General features: G+C 45.5%; 1 protein-coding gene across 6 annotated transcripts in view; it reads right to left on the reverse strand.

Moving 5' to 3' along the window:
- Positions 1-7551, reverse strand: part of Tnk2 (tyrosine kinase non receptor 2) — a 37308-nt gene extending 29757 nt beyond the window's left edge. For 2 of the 6 annotated variants that reach the window (XM_048794521.1, XM_015486809.2), the window contains exon 1: positions 6990-7549. The gene's annotated coding sequence lies outside the window, so the exon portion shown is untranslated. Of the gene's footprint in view, positions 1-6989 lie in introns of all 6 variants that reach the window. The other 4 variants (XM_048794528.1, XM_015486804.2, XM_015486806.2 and 1 more) reach the window with 3 other exon arrangements.
- Between the last annotated feature and the right edge of the window lie 5161 nt (positions 7552-12712).

Here is a 12712-nt window from a genome sequence, read left to right on the forward strand (position 1 = left end):
ACTCTTGCCAGGCAGGGGGTCCAGAACACATGGTTTTATTCTGTACAGAAGCTCCTTGGTATCTTATCACAGCCATGGAGAGAAACTAGTCTTGGGAACACCTATGGCTGCAGAACCCAAAGCCACCAAGCTGTGAAATAAGGAAAGCTGAAAATGCCACATCTACCCCTTCTTGCCCTAGTTGGATAAAAGTTCTGATCCAATCCATTCTCCCTTCTTGTTTTCTCCCTGCCTCATCCCCATAGAAATCCTACCTCCCAACACCATCTTGTGACACCTACAAGAGTTAAACCACCTCTGGGAATCAGGGAACACCCCACATGTACACCCCTCTGGTTTTTATTTACCCCTTTATCACTCCACGCCACGTAACTAAAGGGAGTCAGGAGTAACTAGGGACAGCCTAAGTCTGCTGTCCACTCCCCTCTCCAGAGGCTCTCCAACACCATCAATGAAGTGGCATATCCACACTGAGGAGCAGACATGACATGCAATTTCCGGCCAAGAGATTTTTCCAAAACAAGCTATCATATTCTTGGGAATATATGCCAACCTTACTCCAAACTGGCCCTCTCCTACCTCTGCCTCCCTCTTCTCCAAGCCCAGAGGAATAAAAACACATGGAGAAGACAGGAGGACTTTCAGTTCCCCCTCACCACCCCATTGCCAGAGAGTTATCTTGCCTCCCCATGTGAGCCCCACCAAGTTCAGTTAGCCTTAACTCACCTCTATGCAGGGCCCAAGCTTCTGGACCACAGCCAGGAAGGATTCTCTCCGAACCTCATCCCAAAGGGAAATGTACCAGGCAACCCTGCACCTTCAGGTCAGCCTGGTCTTACATCATACTGGTCAGGAGGAGGCTGGTCAGGGGCCAAGGATGAGAAGGGAGTGATTCAGACACACAACATAGCTGTCCACACCCTCTTCATCTCCATTACATGGGGTCCACTCCTTTCCATGGGGAGCCTGGCCACTGACGTCCTGAGGGCAGGCAAGGCTAAAATGTGTTTGCAGGCAGTGCTAGGCCTTAAAGTCTCTTCACCTTGCTTAGCTGTTGCTATTTCCTAAGACTTTTGACCTCACCCTTTATTCTCTTGTTAAAGGATGATCTACTTCTGGGGAGCAATTCCTCTACTCCCAAGGATCCTATTTCCACCCTATGCTGACTACCTCCAATCCTGAGCTTCTAAAGCTCTCGCCTCACATTTCCAGACATTTACAGGATGGTTCCATCGGGAGGCTGCACAAGTGTCACAATCTGTAGCACAAACTGAGCTCATCATCACCCCCTTGAGCTCTGCTAATCCTGCTCCTGTATCCTGACTGAAAGCATCACAAGCCAACTCAGGTCAGAAGCCATACTACCCATATCCAGCCAGGACTCCTCCTTCCTTTACCTCCTCTTCCACCAGGCCACTACAAAATCATGTTGTTTCAACCTCAGTATTCCCCCTAATCAATTCCCCTGGGATTAGAAATCACACAGACCTGAGCCAAAATCTTAATTTCACACTTTATAGATGAACAACTTTTGGGCAAATCACTTAACCCCTAAATTTCAATTTCTTTCTGTAAAGTGTGGATAAACAAAATCTCCCTCACAGAGTTGTTGAAGAGTCAATGACTTGCCCGGTGCAGTGGTGCATTCGTGTAATCACAGTGGCTCAGGAGGCTGAGGCAGGAGGATTTTGAGTTCAAAGCCAGCCTCAGCAACAGCAAGGCACTAAGCAATTCAGTGAGACCCTGTCTCTAAATAAAATTCCAAATAGGGCTCATAATCCACTTACATACACAGATAGTTATAATATAAATTATAGCATAACCAAGTGGAGTTTGTCCCAGAAATATGAGGTTAACATTTGAAAAACTATTCAGTGTAATTCACCATGCTAAAAAACTAGAAGACAGAATCCAATATCATTTTGAAAGGCACACACACACACACACACACACACAAAAATAACATTCTTTCCCGATTAAAACTCTCAGTGGTACACACCTGCATGGCAACAGCTGGGGAGTATGAGGCAAAAAGATCCCGAGTTCAAAAACCAGCCTCAGCAACTTAGCAAGGCCTTAAGCAACTTAGTGTAAAATTTAAAAAGGGATGGGGATGTGGCTCAGTGGTAAAATGATCCTGGGTTACATCCTCTATACAAAAAAAACCACAAAAACAACCACAACAACAAAAAACACTGCACCAGAGGATCTAGCCAGTGCAATCAAGTAAGAAAAAGAAGTAACATAATGCATTCTGCTGTCATGTAGTTAAAAAATAAAATCAATTAAAAAAAAAAAAGAAGTAGTAACAGGTATAAAGATCAGAAAGAAGTAAAACTGTTTTTATTAGCAGATGGCATGATGATTTATGTAGATTCTGGAAGCTACCAAAAAATCTACGAGAATAAGTCAGTTTAGCAAGGTTGCAGGATTCAAGTTCCATATCAAAAAATCAATAGTATTTATGTTAGGTGCAGCAGCACAGACCTGTAATCCCAGCAACTTGGGAGGTTAAGGCAGGAAGATATCAAGTTCAAGACTAGCCTCTGCAACCCAGTGAGAACATGTCTCAAAATTAAAAAGGGGACAAAGCTCTAAAAGGCTGGGGGACATAGCTCAGATGCTGAGTGCCCTGGGCTCAATCCCTAATACCAAGAAAAGGAGGGGGAAGGAAGGAGAGAAGGGAGGAGAGACAGAAGAAAAAGTATTTATCTATCAGGAACAATATACTGAAATGTAAAACAATATCATCTTATGGAAGTATTATTGACAAGAGCTAAAAGGTATATGTAACCCAAATATCTATAAATGCATTAATAGATAATCAAAATGTGGAATACTGATAGAATTGTTCAGCCTTAAAAAAAAAAATTCTGACATGCTACAACATAAATGAATTTATGCTAAGTAAAACAAGCCAGTCACAAAATAGAAATACTATTTGATGATACTATATGATTCTACTCCCATGAATCACCTAGAGTAGGCAAACTTATAAAGACAGAAAGAAAGTAGAATGAGTGGTTGCCTGGAATTGGGTACAGAATTTCAATTATTCAAGATAAAATATTATAAACGTTTCAATACCACTGAACAGCACATTAAAAAAAAAACATTAAAATGGTAAATTTATATTATATATATTCACCACAATTAAAATAGCTTTTAAGCTGGGCATGGTGGCACACATACAATCCTAGCTACATGGGAGGCTGAGGCAAAAGAATCACAAATTCAAAACCAGTCTGTAATCCCAGCAGCTCAGGAGGCTGAGACAGGAAGATCACAAGTTCAAAGCCAGCCTCATCAACAGCGAGGCACTAAAAAACTCAGTGAGATCCTGCCTCTAAATAAAAACACAAAATAGGGCTGGGAATAGGCTCAGTGGTCGAGTGCCCCTGAGTTCAACCCCCCAGTAACCCCCCACCCCCCCAAAAAAAGAAAAAAAAAACAGCCTGGGCAATTTAGTGAGACCTATCTCAGAATAAAAAATTAAAAGATCTGGGGATGTAGAGTACACCAAGTTCAACCCCTATTACCACAAAACAAATAACAATAAAGCAGATTTTAAAGATTAAAAAGCCATTAAAAAAAAAATTAAGCCAGGCATGATAGCACACACCTGTCACTCCAGTGACTCAGAAGACTGAGGCAGGAGGATTGCAAGTTTGAGGCCAGCCTTGGCAACTTAGCGAGGCCCTAAGTAACTTAGCAAGATCCTGTTTCAAAATAAAAAATAAAAAGGACTGAGGATGTAGCTCAGTGAAAGAGTATCCCTGGATTCAATCCCCAGTACCACCCAAAACAAAAACATAAAACCTTCTCTTCAAAAACACAATGTTAAGAGAATTAAGTTGCAAACTACAAACTGAAAGATTTGCAAAACAGATACCTAACAAAGGGCTTATATCCAGAATACAAAAATCTTTTCAAGGAACTGGGGGGTTGTGGCTCAGAGGTAGAGCACTCGCCTACCATGCATGAGGCACTGGGTTCGATCCTCAGCATCACATAAAAATAAAATAAAGATATTGTGTCCTCCTATAACTAAAAAATAAATCTTTAAAAAAAAACTTTTCAAAACTTAACATTATAAAAAACACACAATTAGAAATGGGTAAACAATCTGAAGAGACACATCACCAAAACTGTAGTTTGAAAATAAGGACATGAAAAGATGTTCAGCATTAGTCATTAAGGAAATACAAACTGAAACTATAATCAGATACCATTACAGACACATTAGAATGTCTAAAATTAAAGAGACTAACCATATGAAGTGCTGGTTGTATACCAAATTGTTCAACCACTTTGGAAAACAGTCCTGCAGTTTTTTGTTTTGAGCTGGGGTTTTACCGGGCTGTCCAGGCAGGCTCTGAGCTACCGGGCTCAAGCCATCTTCCTGCCTCAGCCTAGACTACAAGCATGTGCCACCATGCCCAGTTTTGGTTTTTTTTAAATATTCTTTTAGTTGTTGATGGGCCTTTATTTTATTCATTTATTTATATGCTGTGCTGAGAATCTAAACCAGTGCCTCACACATGCGAGTGCTCAACCACTGAGCAACAATCCCAACCCTCTCATACCTCTTTTAATTCTAGGTATTTTTTCATTTATTTTAAAATTTGTAAAAATTAAATTTATGATTTAATAAAGAAATAAACACATACAGAACAAAAAATAAATAAATTTATTTAACTACTTCATAAAAACAAAAATTGTACAAATTAATGGGGAAATGTGATCAATATGCCAGTTTCTTGAGAGCTAAATGTTTACCTACTATCCTGCTATATGATCCAATCATTACAGTCCTGGAGATTTACCCAAGAGGAAAAAAACACCATATATCTAAACAAAGACTAAGATAAATGTTCATAGAAGCTTTATTTGTAATACCCAAAACTGAAAACAATCCAACAGGTAAATGAATAGATACTGTGGCATATGCGTGCAACAGCATACTCAGCAATAAGAGGATAAACCTCTGATATATGCAACAATGAGGATGAATTTCAAAAGTTAATACGCAAAAGCCAGACCCTAAAAAGGGCACATGCCATTTGATTTCCATGTACACAAAATGCTAGATACTACAAACTCAGATTGACAGAAAGCAGATCAGTGTATTACCTGAGGATGGAACAACAGAAGAGAGGTGAAATGAATTCCTAAGGACAAAAAAAAAACAAAAAAAAAAAACCCTGGGCATATTCACTACCTTGTTAATGGTGATGGCTTCAAAGGATACACACAACGTTGAACTAATTAAATTGTATATTGTATGTTTTAAGTATGTTCAGTTTACCATGTCATTATACCTTAATAAAGCTTATTAAGAACAAAAAAAAAGAAAACATCTTCCAGAATAAGCACAGAGCAGGGTGGTAATCTCAGACTTAAGAGATATGATCCTGTCTCCCCAACATCTGTTGCTGATCAGAGATTCTGAGAGGTGGAAACCAGGCAGGTACCACTGCACTCAGAACTCTGAAGGAGTCATGGCCCACTGAATAGACAAGGAAACAAACCCAGAGATGTTATCTTACCCAAGGTTACAGAACTAGGAATCAATGGTATCACCAAATCAAAACAGATAAGCCTAATACTAAAACCTTTCTCCTTCTCTTCATCTATCACAAATTCAAAAAAGTACACCTAAACAAGTAGGTGGAGGTGTATATATGCTTGTGTATACGTGCTTAGAACAGACAATTCTCTCCTCTGAAGCCAGAGAGCCAGAACCCCTCTGGCCATTCCAGAAGAGCCAGGCACCATGGACACTGCAGCTGAATTTCCGGTAAGTGAGTGTTTGGGAGGCAGTGTGACAGGCACGGGATGAAGCTGACAGACAAGTTTGGGTTTGCATGAGTAGCAGGCTAACCGGCTTCTCCAGCAGTCCCAGCCACCACCACCACCACCACTCCCTCTGCCTCCACAGGAAAGCTGTATCTCCACCCAGTATAGTTCAGGAGCACTGGGGTCTGGGAGTTATCTGACTCAGCCACTCAAGGTTGAGGCAAACATGGGTCCCGGTTAAGGTCCTGAAGCAGGCAGCAACTCTGCATGCATCCCTACCTGAGAACTACAGAAGCCACCAACAACCCTGATAGTGCCAGGAAAGGAGTGAACAGCCCTAGAAAGATAAAGCCCATAAGCTGCTAACCAAGCCCCCAAACCACCCCAGGAATGAGCAGGGCTGGCATTCAGGCCACATGGGTCAATAAGAAGTCAAATCTAGCCTCTGGCCCTGGCCTCTGTAAGCCCCACCTCTAGGCTGGGCCAGGAGTGGGCCCTACAGGATGCAGGGCCCACAACACCACAGCTACCCATCTGTCAATCTCCACTGGGTGAGGTTAAGGCCTGCACCACAGACACAGTCCAGAGTGCAGCAGTGCAGGTACACCTTCCTCTCCCACCTTTTTCACATTGGGATCCCAAGGTCCCACTCAGACAAAAGACCTCACAAGTTGCTCTCTGCTCTTCTGCCCACTTTTCAACCTTGGCTCTGGGCCATTAGTATAAATCAACCATGACAAGACCTCATGGCAGGAGCAGATCAGGCTCGTGCCCAAGCTACTGGCTGCCACACTTACATCTCAGCTCATGTGGCCAACAGGGTTACAAGGGTCTGATGCCTTCTTCCTTTCTTAGTGGCTGGAGGCAACTTGTGCTGATCACAACATGAACACTATTGTGTGGAGGCACCCCCAAATTCCATCAGTAGACAGGTGGAGGGGGTAATTACTTCCCCTGCAACTTAAAACCTGGGACTATCCCTGTTTTCCCTCTGCCCAGACCTGGCAACCACCCAGAGGATCTCCTATCCAGTCTAGGCTAGGAGATGGCTGCTCCATCACTCCATTCGCTATATACATTACTGGAGGGAAACGTCAACCTAAAAGAACACAAAAGCAGTTTGGAAAGCACCCTCTTTTGGGCTTCCAAACACATCAACTCCTGCTAAGAACAGAACTGGGCTTCCTTACCTGCCTCTTTCAGCTGCCTCCCTGCAGAAAAATCTTCGATGATGCCCAGGAAGAAGAAGCAGAAGAGGATCCCGCAGGCCACTTCCTGCCCTTGGGCAATGGCTTCAGAAGCTCTCAGGTTCACAGTGCTGTTCTGTGCCCCAATCCCCAACCTCCTACATCTTGCACTCCCTTCGGCCCTGGAGGGATCCCAGTGCCAAGCTGGTGGCCTGCGGGTTACCACCTCCTCCTACGCCTGCGCCTGCGGGTCCTGTGCCCCTCGGGGGGTCCCTCTCCCTCCTGGGACCCCTTCCCGTTCAGATACGTTTCCTGGACAGCCCAAACCACCTGTCCCTCCTGCACACCTGGCAGCCAATTTGCTTCCTGCACTCCCAGGCGCCCTTCCCCGTCAGGCCCCTGGGGGCCCACAGGCCGGGCCCTCCCCAGCAGCTCAAGAGTGTCTTGGCGCGCTGGGGCCGCTCCCAGGACCCCCGCCTCGAGTCTGAGGTGCCCGCAGCTCTCCCAATTCTGCTCACCCTGCTCGCCCGAACTTTCGAGCCCCTCCCCGCGCTCACAGAAGCCGTCCCCGAAACCCGGCAGTTGCTCAGGCTGCTGCAGCAGCCTGCGTGGGCTCCCCTCCCCCCGTTCCTGCACCCCGGCGCGGGCCTCGCCCCGCTCCTGCACTGCGGGGCTGCCTCCCCCCTTCTCCTGGTGTTGCTTGCGGGGCCCCAGACCCTCCTCCTGCGCCACAGGCCAGCCGGCCGAGCCCTTCCACCCAGGCGAATGCCTCCAATCCACGCCGTTTGTCGACCCCCACACCACTCCCAGGTTGGGCTCGTGCCCGCGACCGCCCCGCTCCTGTACCCCCAGACCCACCCCGCCCTCCTCCTGCACGGCCGGACCCACCCCGCCCTGCTCCTCCACGCCGAGCTTCAGCCCGCGGAGCTGCTGCGGGCCCCAGCTGAGAACCCCGACTCGTTGCGGCTGTTGCTCCGGCAGCGCTGGGCTAAGCCCGCCACGCTCCTCCTGGGCTCCCCGCCGGGGACCCCCCGCCCCCACAGCCCAGCGCACTCGCCTGCCCCCGAGAGGCCGCGCGCTCCCGCCCCTCCAGATGGTGCTGCCCTAGGCGCCCGCTCACACCGCCCCCCGCCCGGCTCCTTCCGCCTCAGCCCCTAGGGGAGGGGGCTGCGGGGTCCCCACCCCAACCGCTTCACGGCCGCCTCCGCGTCGCGAGCCCTCCTNGCAAAAGGGACTGGGGATATGGCTCGGTGACTAAGCTCTCCTGAATTCAATCCCTGGTACCAAAAAAAAAAAAAAGAGAGAGGGCAGGGGAATGACTACAATAGCACTTGGCACATGGTTGCCTGTTTTGTCATTGCCATCTTGAGGTAGAAGAAATAATAGGTAGAAAGGAGACCCAAAGGAAGGACAAGAAAATAAAATATTTTATTTAGAGACACAGTCTCATTAAGTTGCTAAGTGCCTCACTAAGTTGCCGAGGCTGGCTGTGAACTCATGATCCTCCTGCCTCAGCCTCCATCACCACTGGGATTACAAACCTACGCCACCACACCTGGCAAGAAAATAATTTTAATCTAGAAGTTCCACGTACTCTTCCAGGTCTGTACTCTCTAACCCTATCTCCCTTCTAGGCCTATTATTCCCAGATTCCTTGGAAATCTGTAAGTCTACCTGAGCACTATTAATTAAACCCTCCGGTACAGATGAAGCAAAGAGGCAGGATATCTTGAGGAAATCTATAATTCAGGAGACTTTCCAGTGCTATCAATCAACTAATGAAGACCACATTATCCTAATGATCCAGACCAGTATTGAGATTACCAGAATGATGATACCATTCCCACATACCTTCCCATACCCACCCCTCAACAAGTTTCCTTTAAAGAAGACCTGAGAACCCAAAGACCACATTTCTCACTCTGGAGATGGCCTACTCTCTCCCTCAAATGAATATTCCTTGCTTTACCTCCAAAGGCATCTCTTTCAAGATGACCCGCACTTTCCCTTGAATGTATACCTACTTCCTAAATAAACCATCTGTGCCTGGTGGTAATGTGCTGAAATTCTATTCTGTCATGTATGCAAAGAACCCCACTGGTTCCGAATCAGGTTCCACCTTCTCTCTGGAGCTCCCTGGAACCTTTGGAGACACCTCTTGTCCTGTGAGAGTATAAAAAGACCTGAGATCACCCCTCTTGCATCCTTCCATACTTCTGAGTCAAACTCTCTGTTGGCACATAAGGTCCTTCAGGATCTACTCTATTTCTTCACCTCCACACTACCATTTATTTCAAATGTCTTGTGTCTCAATCAAGTCAAATGCTTGCTTTTCCCCAGCCATACCTTATTCCTTAATTTTAATGCCTCTGAGCTATTATTTGTGACACTTTTTATCTATAAAATGAACTCCTCTATACCATTCAAGACCCCTATCAAATGCCATCTCTTGTGTAAAATCCCATTTCCTATCTCCAAACCGTTATTTGTATATCCCCATGTTTGTTTTTGTTAAAGAACATTTATAAATAAGGGTTAGTAGAGGGCTGGGGATGTAGCTCAGTGGTAGAGTGCTTGACTAGCATGGGGGAGACCCTAAGTTCAATTCCTAGCACCACAAAAATGTTTTTAAAAAAATTTTAAACCAGAGTAGTGTAAGCACACCAAAAGTATTTCAAAGGTTAAATTATCCACCATGCTCCAATTCTTAAAGAGTCACTCTCTGTAACTCTCTGTATTAGTATACAATTCTACTGAACGCCTGTACTGTGGTTTACACATTGTAAAGTGCAATGGACCTGGTTGAGAGTTTGATAAAAAGACTTCAGCCTTAGTGACAAACAATGGAGAAAGTTTGCCTCTTTTCTTTTGTGCTCTTTCCACTTGACTTCCCCAGTGGATACATACCCACTGGTTACCCTCCCCCTGCTTCAGCTTTGCCCCTGCCCATTATTTCTAATCCAGAAAAGCTAGCAACTTCATGGGAAGAGAACTGTCAATCTCATAATAGCCACTCCTGTCCCAGACCCACTAAGCTACTTAGCTCCCACCAAGCTGTTTCAGACCCATGGACAATTCAGCCAAGCCTTCACCAGCCTTCACTAAGGGGCCTTCTCACCAGACTACAGAGAAGAGTTGGGCCACAGGATGCAAGAATGAAAGTCTGGGCTTGTCAGGCATCCCAGCTTTACTAAGAGAATAAAGGGGATCCAGGGAGGGCCAGGGTGGTGTGGCAGAGTACAGAAAACCAGACATAGGGCCCCTCCTATGACTTATCTACTCCTACTCCAATGGAGAAGGTGTAACTTTTAGAGAGGAAGGTAAAGGCCTACTGAACAACACAACAAATCGTGCTGAACTCATCATCTGTCCCAAGTTGGTCCTGAAAATGTGATGAAGCTATTTCATGCTGCAGCAGCTAAACAGTAGTATGCCAACCCTGCCATCCAGATGTGATACTGAAAACCCTAAAGTACTCCTGGATATCCCTCACTTCCCACACTCACACACAAGCACTAGTAATGTGTGACAGAAGACAAATTCCTGTGGCTCTCTGGGTCTCATGGCCATGCACGTCATGCATGTTCAGTTCCTTGACTAAGATGCCAAGAGCTTCCTCTTGCCAATCATCTTGCTCAGGCACCAACACAATACCAAGGCCCAGCAGTGAACCCAAGGAAGAGAGGAAAGTAGGTGGGAAGAAGGATACAGTCCAACTCTCAGCAGTTTGCCACTCTCGGAGCTCTTCCAGGGTTTGCACAGAGGCTATCCAGCTGGTTACCCTGCCCACTGCTGGCTCAAGCCTCACCCCATCCCACCCCACCCCCACAGCGAGAGTCCAAAGCTGAAGGGAGCTATTGTTGGGCCCTGGAGGTGGGGTGGGGAAAGGAATAGTGGTGAGGAGATTCAGAACAGTTACTCTGCAAGAAACACTGCTCATCCCCTTCAGACTTTGTCTACATGAAAACCCCAGGACTAGAAACATGCAACCCATGCAGGCTGCAGAGCTTAGAAGGGCATTGGGAGTGAGAGAAATGTCAGGGACTTTAAGATATACACATTAAAACCCATCACATCCTTCTCATCCATTTGACCAATGAAGAAACTCAGATCCTGAAAGGGGAAAGAGTTTACCCAGTCCAAGGCATTAAGAAGTTGTCATAAGGGATGGATCCCTGCAGTTAGAGCAGAGCAAATGTTCAGAGTGCTAGTTTTTTGTCCATGGAGGGGAAGCCCTACCAAGGTCAGGAACTGGTGAAGTTCAGGGGCCCAGAGAGGGAACCCCATCTCATTTAGTGATACAACATAAGAAGACAGACAGGAAAAAGCCAGTGTTGCCCCACCTAGTTTGGGGGCGGTGGGGTGGGGGTAGCTGCTAAAGGGAGGGACCAGGCCAAACCCCTGTACCCCATCCCTCTCTTCAGTCACTCATCATGTACCTAATATGTGTTCACTCTGAGCTAGGGATTCTGGGGAAATCTGAAGAAACACAAGTCAACAGACTGGGTCTTCAAGAAGATGGTATGGTGGTGCACCTCTGTAATACTAGTGGCTCGGGAGACAGAAGCAGAAGGATTGAAAGTTCAAAGCCAGCCTCAGCAACTTAAGGAAGCCCAAAGCAAATTAGTGAGACTGTCTCAAAATTTAAAGTCCAAAAAGGACTAGGGATATGGCTCAGTGGTTAAGCACCCCTGGGTTCAATCCCTGGTACAAAAACAAACAAACAAACAAAAAAAATAACAATGACAGTATGTACAAACTCTTTATTACATGCTTCCTATGCACTGATTGATTTAAAACCCTCCTAGGTACTCTACTCTATCCATAAATTTTACAGATGAGGGTAAAAGATAAAGCCAGAATTTAGTCCACATACAACCATAAGCAAAACTGCTTGGCTTGTGGATTCAAGTCTCTGGAGGAAAGAGTGGAAGTCTAATATCCATTCCACTGTATCAGATATGTCAAATATATACTGTATGTCCTCTGGTGCTAAATGAATTTATGGATTTTATAAGATAGTTTAAAGAGGCCAAGATCCCAGGAAAAGACTAGATTGACCCATGCAGATCATTTCACTCTTTCCTAAAACTCTACCAAAATAATAATAATTTTTTGTTGTTGTTGTTTTGTTTTGAATGGCATAGTTCCTAAGGCTGGGGAAACTGGTAGATCGGACAAACATATATCTTTGGAAGCTGAAAAGCAGATAGGCCAGTGACAACGGAGAGCACCTGATATAATCACAGATTACAAAATGAGAGGAACTCAATGACCTCAAAATCCTCTGACGGCCTAGAACTGGCAGCCCCAGGCACCTATGAAAGAAGAGGTGATGTGTCTGAAGGAAAATGCAGGAGTACTTATACTTAGAAGCTATTTAAGAAATAGTAAGTTAAGCTCAGTGGTATGCCACAGCCCGGCTGGCTGGGCAAAATAAGCGGAGGGGTGACGAATAACTTGTGTACGTTGATACAGCAGGAGTAGGAGCCGTTTATTGCAGGACAGGAGCAGTATTTATACATTCCACAGAGCTTATCTAATTAGCATAAACTAGATACATCAGTCAACCAATAAGGAATCTCCACACTTAATGGCTCGCTTTTGTTACTTCTCAAACCACTCCCTCTGGCATTTGCCAGGCACCATCCAGACTTGTTTACGAACTCTAACATTCCCCTGGCAAAATGCCAGGTGTTATTTTGACTTATTTACAGACTCTAACA

Source organism: Marmota marmota, unplaced genomic scaffold (assembly GCF_001458135.2).
Source record: "Marmota marmota marmota unplaced genomic scaffold, marMar, whole genome shotgun sequence".
Taxonomy (NCBI): Eukaryota; Metazoa; Chordata; class Mammalia; order Rodentia; family Sciuridae; genus Marmota; species Marmota marmota.